Source organism: Papaver somniferum, chromosome 2 (assembly GCF_003573695.1).
Source record: "Papaver somniferum cultivar HN1 chromosome 2, ASM357369v1, whole genome shotgun sequence".
NCBI classification, from domain to species: Eukaryota; Viridiplantae; Streptophyta; class Magnoliopsida; order Ranunculales; family Papaveraceae; genus Papaver; species Papaver somniferum.
Genome location: NC_039359.1, coordinates 90,725,657 through 90,737,672, shown reverse-complemented (window position 1 = coordinate 90,737,672; position 12,016 = coordinate 90,725,657). Strand labels below are relative to the sequence as shown.

Below are 12,016 nucleotides of genomic sequence, written 5' to 3'. Positions count from 1 at the left end.
TTGCTACATGGATAGAACGACCTTCCTAGAGCAAGTAAAATAGTGATCGCTTTAAAGCTAGACCAACCAAAATACATCAAGTGAAACATTGATCACTTCATAAATAAACCAACGCGCCGATCGCTTCATAGATAGACCAACCATAATAATAGAGCAAGTGAAACACCTGAAGTTGGTTGCTTATATTTTTGAGATACCAAACTTTTTACCGGCTACACCTGTTGTTCTGGTGCCCGAAGTATCCGGTCGATTTCAATTTAGATACTCCCAAATTGAAATTAAAATTACAATTAAAATTGATACTAAAACAAATTATGAACCAAATTAAAAACTGAATCAAGTTTTATTATATCGCATAGATCAATTTACATCATTTCTTAAAAAAAGACAATCTTTACAGGAACAAAAAGATTAAAAATACAAACTAATCATTTCTCTAAAAGATGATGATTACAATTTCCTTAATTTTGAAACAAAAGATGAACACTCTTTCGACTTTGTGGCACCAAGCTCATAATAAGAGATTTATACTGCCATCATTCTTGTGTTTTAAGTTCCTTTATGATCATTCATCATTGGGATCTTGACGGAGTACTCATACTCTAATAACATCACGAAAGGAATCAAAAGCAACGTGAGAGATTAGGCTGTAGCATAAGGGAAGTGATTCGTATGATTATAATCATGAGATGGATATATTATTTAAGAATATACATAGAACTGCATACAATAATTTGGAGGAGATCCAAACAGTAAACAAGGCGTACGATCTAAAAAATGAGGGCGAGAGTACATAACATAACTATCATTGTCTGACAAATATATGGTGTCAAATTGATCCTGTACGAAAACATATAACCATGAATGTCAGCAAAACCATCAACAACATATCATAAAATGTAAAAACTACTTTCAGGGAAATTTCTTGCATAATTGATGATGAGTGGACATTGTATATCTCACCTGTTGTATAGGTTGACATACATTGTCCCCCACTGATCATAAAGTCATCTGTTGTGAGCAGTGTAAACAACCAATCTGATTTAGACAATGAACCAACATATAAAACAATCGCATTCATCTATATAAAAAAATCTCATTCATATTAAGAGAAAACTCACTTCTGATGTTTTTCATGGACAATCCAAGTAGCAGATTTAGAAACCACATCTTGCTTTGGTTTCAACAAGAATCCATTTCTTTCTTTGGTATCAGTCCAATTTCAAGACTTTTAGGATCACTTGAGTTTCTTTTTTCCATCACGAGCTATGAATCTGAAAACCAACAATGTAAAGGAGGTAAATTTCACGATAACAATACACATAAAGGCAAACCCAAACTTAAAAAATCCATCTAACTGAAGGATTGAACAACCCAATGATCTAAATCTTTTCAAATTGAAGACTACAAATACCAAAAACGTAATAACCAAACCAGAAATAGAAAAAAACTAAAACTCTATCAACAATATGAAAAGCTAACATAAAACTAAATCTCAAATTACCGACTGAAATCATTTCTCAAATTAAACCAAGATTTTCATTATCAGAATCAGTTGAAGACGATGATGAAGAATCATGTGAAGCGAAAGAATCATATCCTGAACCCATAAACTTGTCATAACAATATAACATCATCAAGTATGTGGTCCCAACCCAAACCATGATAGATAAGAGGCTTCTTAAATCCTCAGTAATCTATATCAACCGAAAATACATGATATAATATCATCAGTGGCAAAAAAAAAAAACCACAATTACCTGACAAAAAAAATTTGATGCTTGAATCCCTTAAGCTCTTCAGAACTGCACCACTTGATAAGAATGACTCACATATGAAAACCACAAAACCAGAACAACAAAGTTCAGTAGAAACTAACTTTTCGATTAACTTACATACACACAAGTAAGGGATGGAGTCAAATTTACCAAATACAGAATTGGGTCCATATAGAGGAGACTTGTTGGCAAAACGGAGGAACTTAAAGATCACGTAAACAAGCGCATTTCCATACACTGTCTTCTTCCAAATTACACGACGAAACCAACGACAAGAGGGTTTAAGCATTAATATACATTTTCGTCTACATATTTTTCTATCTCGGTCCAAATATCTTCTTCAAACCTGTAATTCGAACAATGAGTTAATCAGAAATTGAAACAGTGATGACCAAAGAAGTTAAATAGATCCGAATAAAAGGGAAAATAAAAGAAGAAAACTAACTCTGAAAACTTACAATTGAAAATACATAAAGATTGAACAAAACTGTAACATAAAACTCAAAATTGAGCTACACCCTTTTACTGAATCCAACTCAAAGCCCGATTCAGTTATGGGTTTTGAATGAATCTAATCAGAACATAAGAAAATGACAAAAATCTCACCCTTGAAGAACAACCACAAAAACCCATCACCTAATTCTTCTCAATGATCTCTCGATTCTCAGTAATTAAACCCTAAATTTCATCTCTTAGCTCAAACACAAACCATCGTTGATTCAGATTTGAACCAAAACCCAAATCAACCAAACCCCATCTGTTGAGTTTGAGTTCTTCCATTCTCTTGTTGTTCTCTTTCATTCTCTGTAACCTTGTTTCTTCATAATTGTTGTTACTCATCACCATTTTTTCTTACTTCAGTACAAAATCCAAACCCAGGGTCTCTTAAAATGCATAACCTAAACAGACCTAAAAAGGAAAATCAATTGAGTACGGTAAAATTAAGCCCAAAATTAAACAAAATCAAAATACAAATGATGGGTTTTACCGGAAAAAGGTGTCTCATACTGGATGCCAATTCTAGCTCCCTTCAGACAGCAAATTACCTGCTCAAATAAAAAACCTAATGAATTACTCATTTATTCAAATTGGATAACGTAAGAGCACCACAAGCTGGAAATCAGACTTGACCATCAACTCTAGCATATTATGCAAACTGAAAAAGTCATATTCACTAAATTACTATATGTCTTGCATAAAAGAATACCTTAGTTCCTGCTATATAAGTAATTTTCCCATGGAAGTGAGAATTCACTGCCATGCTAGCATCCCCCTGCATTGCTTTTCTTTCTAACTCCATGTGAACCTGATACAACAAAAACGATCGAGCTTATTAGCATACTTAAAATGTAGTTGACCAATTAAATCAATTTAACTGAACATTTAGCATGCAATGCAACTAAAGCATGTTGACCATAGTGGTTTAAGTAATGCACCACATATAATGATTAAGCTTGCCTTTTATTAACTACAGTAAAGTATTGAGAAGAAAATTACTCGCTTCCTAACTGTAGCTAATAGTCCATCATTCCACTGTTCGCCATTTAAGTGTCTCTCTGCAAATGAAGAGACTCTAATTTTGCATCTTGCTTATTTACAGGTCCTGCTTCATTAGGAATAGTGCTAATGCATCAGCAAAGTGTATGAAACTCCTCTGTCGTTCATCCCCCACCCCTTAGAATCTCTACTAAGATATGACCATAATAAATCACAGAGCAGATTCCCATCTTCTTTAACTCATTCAATGTCTTCCATCCACCAACTTGTTTATTGCAATTGCAGCTGCAACTGATTTCGCCATTCTGCCATGTTGATGAGTGCTAAAAAGTGCATATTTCTATATATTTTTCGTGGCATTTAACTCATCTTTTGTGCATTAATTCTACATTTTATCCCATATTCTGTATTTTCATTGTTTTCAAGAATAAATATTTTTCTTAATTAATTTTGCATTTTTAGGTACTAAATAAAGCCTGGTTAACTCACGGAGCGAAAAGAGCAAAGGAACGACAAAGACTCCCGCTAGGAGGAAGCGAAAAATGATGTTTGCAAGAGCCGGATCAATTAGAAGTGGGCTTGAAGAGGAAGAATTGTTCTTAAAGAAGACATGGGCTTGGCATACCCAAGACCCAAAACCCTCACCCAAATCCATTTCCTATATCCATACCCGTTTCCCTTTCTAGCCGTCAGATTGGATCATCTCAGCATCCTACGGTCGCAGCATCGTCGTACATCAAAGTCTGAAGCTCCTGTCTAACACTACAGCACCTAACTCCATCTGGAGCCGTCAGCTTCGTTGTATCACTTAATCCAACGGTCTCTCAGAGCTTGTTTACATCGTGCCGTTCGATTCAATTAGTAAGTGATTATCCAACGGATCGCTTCGCTGATCATCAACCTTTGATACATCCGCCTCACACCCTGGCATCAGAAACCTATACCCACAACCAAACGAACCCTAATCCCATTTTCATCGATCTCTTCCCCTCTCTTCTCCCCAAATTCTCTTTTCCTCTGCAAACCAGCTCCTCCTTCCACCCGACCATGGCATCCTGCAACTGCTGCTCCTCGAGCTTCACTACACCCCTCTCCGCCTCTACCAAAACCCGTACGCACCACAGTTTTCTCTCCCTAGCCTAGTCGTTTCCCCAAACCCACACCTCTCTGACTTAGGTGTGGAGTTGATGAAACAACTCGAGCTAGGGTTGCAGTACATCAATTGGAGCAGGAAGAGCATTAGAGGGACATCAACAAGCATGGGTTGGCGTCAATTTGCAGAGGGGACAACAAATTCAGAGGGTATGGTGAGTTTTTCCCAAATTCCTATAAACCCTAATTTTGTTAAATTTGGGGGTTTGGTGTAAAAACCCTAATTTGGTGTTCTGATTATAAATAGGAAGTGAGGGTGTAATGTTTTGGGTATGCTGGACTAGCCAGTGTCCAGGACTGTGAAGTTCTGTTAATGTTCAATTTCAGTTTCAAATCAATTTTAGTTAATTTTCAATTTCTGTTTTATTTCATGTTTAATTCCATGTTCATTTAATTTATGTTCTTATAATTTCTGTTTGTTTCTAATTTCAATTTAGTTTTGTGTTTAATGTTAGTTCAATGTTATGTTTAGTGTTTAAAGGTTTAGTTCCTCAACTGTTGTTTCAATTCACTGTCAAGAAGTGATGGAATGTTAGGCTAGAAGCTTTGAGGCACTGTATTGATTGAGCAGTGGGGAGAAACTAGTGCTCACTAGTGACTGTGAGCAAACTAGTTCTCTTCCCACTCTAGTTGTATGCCTAGGCTCACCTTCACCATTTCACCTTCACCATTTCACCTTCACTGTTATGTGCTTCCCATGTTATGTTATTGTGTTTAAATTCATGTTTTGTTCACTGTTAGTGGTAGAAGTTTAGCTTTGAGGCACTGTATTGATTGAGCAGTGGGGAGAAACTAGTGCTCACTAGTGACTGTGAGAACACTAGTTCTCTTCCCACTCTAGTAGTATGCCTAGGCTCCCAACTTTGCCTTTCATTTTTTGTTCTTGCTCACCTTCACCATCTCCCCTGCCCTTGGCTTAGGCCTTGGTTCCATTGTTCTTGTTTAGTTTCATTGCATTGTCACTTTTCCACCATTACTTCACTGCCATCTCTTCTTTTCTCCTTTCCTTTTTGCTCCTTTCTTCTCACTATCTTGCTACTGTCTTGTTACTTTTTGTTCACTTCCCAAATTCAGTTTAATGTTCTGTAATTTTGTGCCCACTGTAATCTGTAAAGCAAAAGGATCAAAGCCCAGCTCATTACTAGGTTACCAAGCCCAGTTCACAGCTCATTGTTTGGTTAAATCAGAGGCTTAGTTCACTTCACTGAGCCCAAGCCTAGTGCACTTCAAAAGCCAAAGGCCCAGTTCATTCCCAAAGAACTCAAAGGCCCAAAGAAATTCATCAAAGCCAACTGAATCCAAGACCATTCCAAAACCAAAGCCAAGCCCACTGTGCCTAGAAGTTACCAAAGCCCAATAGCAAATTAGAGCCCAAAATAGCTAAACACTATGAAACACTCCCAATCTCTGTGGATCGACCCGTACTTGCACGAGCTACAACTGACGACCGTGCACTTGCGGTATTACTGTAGGCCCGTTTCATTTCGCTTCAATTTGATACGCTTTCCCGGGCCCACCAAGTTTTTGGCGCCGCTGCCGGGGACTGGTGCTGTGTTTTTCTTGTGTTTTTCTTAGCTATTTTGCATTTCCTTTTTTATCGCACTTGCATCTGCATCTGCTTCACTTCATTTGTTGTTGGGCCTGCTGTTCTGAACCTGTTTTCCTCTGCTGGGACGCCCATCAAGGAAAAGAACCAAAGCCCAACTGGGTTTTTGCAACAATATCAGCAGCTGGGCTGTGCTAAAAAGGTAAGCCTAAACCCATTAAGAGAACCCAACCTGTGGGCTTCCAATTTTTAATTGTGGGCTTGTAATATTAAAGCCAATTTTTGGGCTTCTCTTATTTTCTGTTGGGTTTGTAATAATTTATTTGTGGGCTTGTTTGTTTAATTTGTGGGCTTGTATTTAATTTTTGTGAGCTTGTTTAATTTGGACTGGTATTTGTATTATGGGTTTTTAAACCCAGCTGAGCTTGTAACCGATCACGCTAGGTTAACTCGTTAGTGGGCCGAGTACCCAAATTCTAGGCCGAGATTTTGGACTCAGTTTCACCAAACGTTTTCAAACCAGCTGAGCCAAAGCAAACACAAAACCAAACAGTGGGCTTGCTCCCATTCAAAAACCAAATTTTATTTTCTTTTTTTTAAAAAAAAAAAAAAAAAAAATTCTCCCCAAACAAACCAAATTTTCTTTTGCTCCCAATTTTAAAACCAAATTTCTACTTTGCTCCCATTTTTAAACCAAATTTTCTTTTTCAAATATATCCCATCAAAACCAAAATTTTCCCATAAAAAACCAAATTTTTGAAAACCCATTAAAACCAAATAGTGGGCTTTGTGTCTTTTCAAAATGGGCCAACCTAATGCTCTCCATGAATACATGTATCCCACAATAAAATTCCATCATCATGTATTGTCTTACCTCAAACCAATGACCTTTTTGAAATAAATGCAAGCATGATACAAATACTTCCTATATTTCGAGGGCTCGATTCTGAGAACCCCTACACTCATGTAAAAGAGTTTGAACAAATTTGCGGTACTATGCAGCCTGATCATAAGGCCGAAGACTCTCTGAAATTGCGTTTGTTCACATTTTCTCTAAAAGAAAGGGCCAAAACATGGTTTTACGGTTTGAGACCACAATCAATCACCACTTGGGACCAACTCACAGATCTATTTTTCAGAAAATTCTTTCCACATCATAGGACCATCGCTATTCGTCAAAGTATCAATTGTTTTGTCCAATTGGATGAGGAAACTGTTTTTCACTATTTTGAACGTTTTAATGATTTGTTGAGTGAATGTCCGCACCATGGATTTGAGAAGTGGAACTTGTCGTCATCCTCTATGAGGGACTAGACTTTAAATCTCGAACCATGGTTGAGTCTATGTGTAATGGTGAGTTTATTGATAAATCTGTGGATGATGCATGGAATTTTTTAGCCGAGATTGCAGAGAAAACCCATCAATGGGAATCCGTTAGGGAAACAGGAACAACACCACATGATATGAGTCACCCCCATGAATTAGAGTTTTATTCTTGTAATAGCTCCGACCTTAGGATTGAAAATTATCCTAGATTGCAAAATTCCTATCATGATGATGATGACTATGATGTTATGTTAGAAGAACATGTCTATACTGAAAATGTTATGGAACCTTTGGGTTCAAATACATTAGGCGTCTCTGCCCCGACCTTAATGCATGATATGTCTTCTAGTATTCCATGTGATGTTTCCCCTGATGAGCCGATACACGAGGATAAATCTGTTAATGATGTTGATGACTCTGATTGTGATCTTGCTAATGTGATTGATGATTGTAATCATGATGTGACATGTGTAGATGATTTAGGAGATTTTGATTTGATTGATAATGATGTGCCTATTCTTCTACATAAGTCACAATCTGATGGCCCTCCACCCAATCTAGATTTGGTTTGTACCGATATTGTAAAACCAATTTTCTGATAATGCCTAATCTAGGTTTGGAACTGTGTGCTTCCCAAGTCCTCTTGGACTATTTTTCATCCAAATATAATACATTTGAGGAACCACAGTTGGAAATAGCATGTTTGCCCGTCCCTAGCACAGTCCATTTCGAGTTAGACCTCGTACATGATGAACCCCCAAAACTGCGAGATTTTGTATCCAAAATTTTATCTGTTGAAAAATCCAGGTTTGGGGGTAGCTCATTTTGTTTCACAGCTTCACTTGCATGCTATCATATTATTATTGTGTGAAGCTGTTGAAACCTCTACACTTTGTCTTTTGGGTTGATCCTCAACTCTTTAGATTGTTAGTGTATGGTGAATTTTTTGTACATAATCCAGTAGATAAAATTTCTTAAAAACCTTTTTGTTCCTTTTGTATATATTTTGCTAATCCAATATGATCTCGGCTGACATATGTTGGATTCTTGCCTTGAATAACGGAGTTCTAATATTGCTTTCGCCGAAATCGGGTATTCTCTTTCCTTTTTCTCTACTCAACATGATCCTCTTCATATGTTGTATTATAATTTTGTTCATATTTTGAAACATTGAGGACAATGTTTAGTTTAGGTTTGGGGGTGAAAAGTAGATACTTTGATAATATGCCATAATTGAAAACAAGAACTCCTTCTTTTTGAAAAAATTGAAAAATTCCAAAAAAAAATTAAAAAAATCAAAATAAAAAATTGAAAATTGAAAAAAAAAAAAACATAAAAAATGGAGCTCATTTACCTTGAAATGTTGACTCTTGTGCAAATATGTAATTATTAGGAGTCTTAGTCTAGATATTTAGGCACCCTGATTCTAGCACAATTCACATTGTGATAAGAAATTTGCACGCGCACGATCTACCAATACATGTATGGCCTCGATCTTCAAGGTGTTTGATAGGAAGTCACGATTGCCAATCACTTTAGAATACTGAACGAAACTTGACTAGCTTGTTCTTTGGTTGGTTGGGATAGAAGGTGGAGGTTACATTAAGAAAAACAACCATCGAATTTAACTGGGTGCATCAAAAAGGGCTACCTCTTGCAAAGTGTCATGTAATCTTTTGTTTCCTTTTGTATATGTATCAAAAGTGTTTCCTTATTCAAAAAAAAAAAAAAAAAACGATGTATATATTCAGAAAATAATATCACAAAAAATACAAAAAAAAAAAAAAAAAAAAAAAAGTATTTATCAATTCCATTCTCTCTTGTTCCAAAAATAAAAGAGAGTAGTCAATGTAAATAAGAGTCATGTAAATAGTCATTTTGTTGTTTCTTTGTAATAAGCAAGGAAGGGTGTATGCCATTGATGTACAACGCGAGTAATTGTGAAATACCTCCAACTCATTCACAATTCTCGTAAAGTCCGGACAGCTAGCTAGATTTCGACCTTGGTTCTTAGCCTGAGAAACTATCTCTTGGTGATTAGTAGTCATAACATCCGATCTTTCTTTACACATGTGTAGATACACTTTACACTCTTATCACATGTCTTTTTTGTTATCAGTGCTAGGATTGTGCCTTTGATAGCTAGATTGACATCTCCATTTTGCTGTGAGCTTAAACTGACTTGCACATGTCACATTTGATGGAATCTGAGCTTATATTTTGACCTAGAACTTTGTAGGTACGTTCTAAGCAAACCTTCACGAGACTTCAACTCGTCCACTAGGGACACTTAGTGGTTTAAAAGCTTAGTGCATACGCTAAATGCATTCGAGAGACCAGCGACAGTGGTATAGGTAGGATTTCCTTAGTTTTGTTTTACTTGAGGACAAGTAAAATTCAGGTTTGGGGGTATTTGATGAGTGCTAAAAAGTGCATATTTCTATATATTTTTCGTGGCATTTAACTCATCTTTTGTGCATTAATTCTACATTTTATCCCATATTCTGTATTTTCATTGTTTTCAAGAATAAATATTTTTCTTAATTAATTTTGCATTTTTAGGTACTAAATAAAGCCTGGTTAACTCACGGAGCGAAAAGAGCAAAGGAACGGCAAAGACTCCCGCTAGGAGGAAGCGAAAAATGATGTTTGCAAGAGCCGGATCAATTAGAAGTGGGCTTGAAGAGGAAGAATTGTTCTTAAAGAAGACATGGGCTTGGCATACCCAAGACCCAAAACCCTCACCCAAATCCATTTCCTATATCCATACCCGTTTCCCTTTCTAGCCGTCAGATTGGATCATCTCAGCATCCTACGGTCGCAGCATCGTCGTACATCAAAGTCTGAAGCTCCTGTCTAACACTACAGCACCTAACTCCATCTGGAGCCGTCAGCTTCGTTGTATCACTTAATCCAACGTCTCTCAGAGCTTGTTTACATCGTGCCGTTCGATTCAATTAGTAAGTGATTATCCAACGGATCGCTTCGCTGATCATCAACCTTTGATACATCCGCCTCACACCCTGGCATCAGAAACCTATACCCACAACCAAACGAACCCTAATCCCATTTCATCGATCTCTTCCCTCTCTTCTCCCCAAATTCTCTTTTCCTCTGCAAACCAGCTCCTCCTTCCACCCGACCATGGCATCCTGCAACTGCTGCTCCTCGAGCTTCACTACACCCCTCTCCGCCTCTACCAAAACCCGTACGCACCACAGTTTTCTCTCCCTAGCCTAGTCGTTTCCCCAAACCCACACCTCTCGACTTAGGTGTGGAGTTGATGAAACAACTCGAGCTAGGGTTGCAGTACATCAATTGGAGCAGGAAGAGCATTAGAGGGACATCAACAAGCATGGGTTGGCGTCAATTTGCAGAGGGGACAACAAATTCAGAGGGTATGGTGAGTTTTTCCCAAATTCCTATAAACCCTAATTTTGTTAAATTTGGGGGTTTGGTGTAAAAACCCTAATTTGGTGTTCTGATTATAAATAGGAAGTGAGGGTGTAATGTTTTGGGTATGCTGGACTAGCCAGTGTCCAGGACTGTGAAGTTCTGTTAATGTTCAATTTCAGTTTCAAATCAATTTTAGTTAATTTTCAATTTCTGTTTTATTTCATGTTTAATTCCATGTTCATTTAATTTATGTTCTTATAATTTCTGTTTGTTTCTAATTTCAATTTAGTTTTGTGTTTAATGTTAGTTCAATGTTATGTTTAGTGTTTAAAGGTTTAGTTCCTCAACTGTTGTTTCAATTCACTGTCAAGAAGTGATGGAATGTTAGGCTAGAAGCTTTGAGGCACTGTATTGATTGAGCAGTGGGGAGAAACTAGTGCTCACTAGTGACTGTGAGCAAACTAGTTCTCTTCCCACTCTAGTTGTATGCCTAGGCTCACCTTCACCATTTCACCTTCACCATTTCACCTTCACTGTTATGTGCTTCCCATGTTATGTTATTGTGTTTAAATTCATGTTTTGTTCACTGTTAGTGGTAGAAGTTTAGCTTTGAGGCACTGTATTGATTGAGCAGTGGGGAGAAACTAGTGCTCACTAGTGACTGTGAGCAAACTAGTTCTCTTCCCACTCTAGTAGTATGCCTAGGCTCCCAACTTTGCCTTTCATTTTTTGTTCTTGCTCACCTTCACCATCTCCCCTGCCCTTGGCTTAGGCCTTGGTTCCATTGTTCTTGTTTAGTTTCATTGCATTGTCACTTTTCCACCATTACTTCACTGCCATCTCTTCTTTTCCTTTCTTTCTCCTTTTTGCTCCTTTCTTCTCACTATCTTGCTACTGTCTTGTTACTTTTTGTTCACTTCCCAAATTCAGTTTAATGTTCTGTAATTTTGTGCCCACTGTAATCTGTAAAGCAAAAGGATCAAAGCCCAGCTCATTACTAGGTTACCAAGCCCAGTTCACAGCTCATTGTTTGGTTAAATCAGAGGCTTAGTTCACTTCACTGAGCCCAAGCCTAGTGCACTTCAAAAGCCAAAGGCCCAGTTCATTCCCAAAGAACTCAAAGGCCCAAAGAAATTCATCAAAGCCAACTGAATCCAAGACCATTCCAAAACCAAAGCCAAGCCCACTGTGCCTAGAAGTTACCAAAGCCCAATAGCAAATTAGAGCCCAAAATAGCTAAACACTACGAAACACTCCCAATCTCTGTGGATCGACCCGTACTTGCACGAGCTACAACTGACGACCGTGCACTTGCGGTATT

The 12,016-nt window shown here is 37.5% G+C and overlaps 1 long non-coding RNA gene across 5 annotated transcripts; it reads right to left on the bottom strand.

The window, feature by feature from the left end:
* Positions 1-724: 724 nt before the first annotated feature.
* On the bottom strand, positions 725-3,415 carry LOC113348383. 5 transcript variants are annotated; one of them, XR_003359655.1, is made up of 9 exons: positions 3,276-3,415; positions 2,986-3,084; positions 2,767-2,824; positions 2,385-2,687; positions 1,929-2,124; positions 1,761-1,827; positions 1,122-1,274; positions 964-1,011; positions 725-840 (listed from the first exon to the last, which is right to left on the bottom strand). It is a non-coding gene; the product is annotated as an uncharacterized LOC113348383 (long non-coding RNA). The 5 variants fall into 5 exon arrangements; XR_003359656.1 differs by having other exon boundaries at positions 1,761-1,813; XR_003359654.1 differs by having other exon boundaries at positions 1,761-1,805.
* Between the last annotated feature and the right edge of the window lie 8,601 nt (positions 3,416-12,016).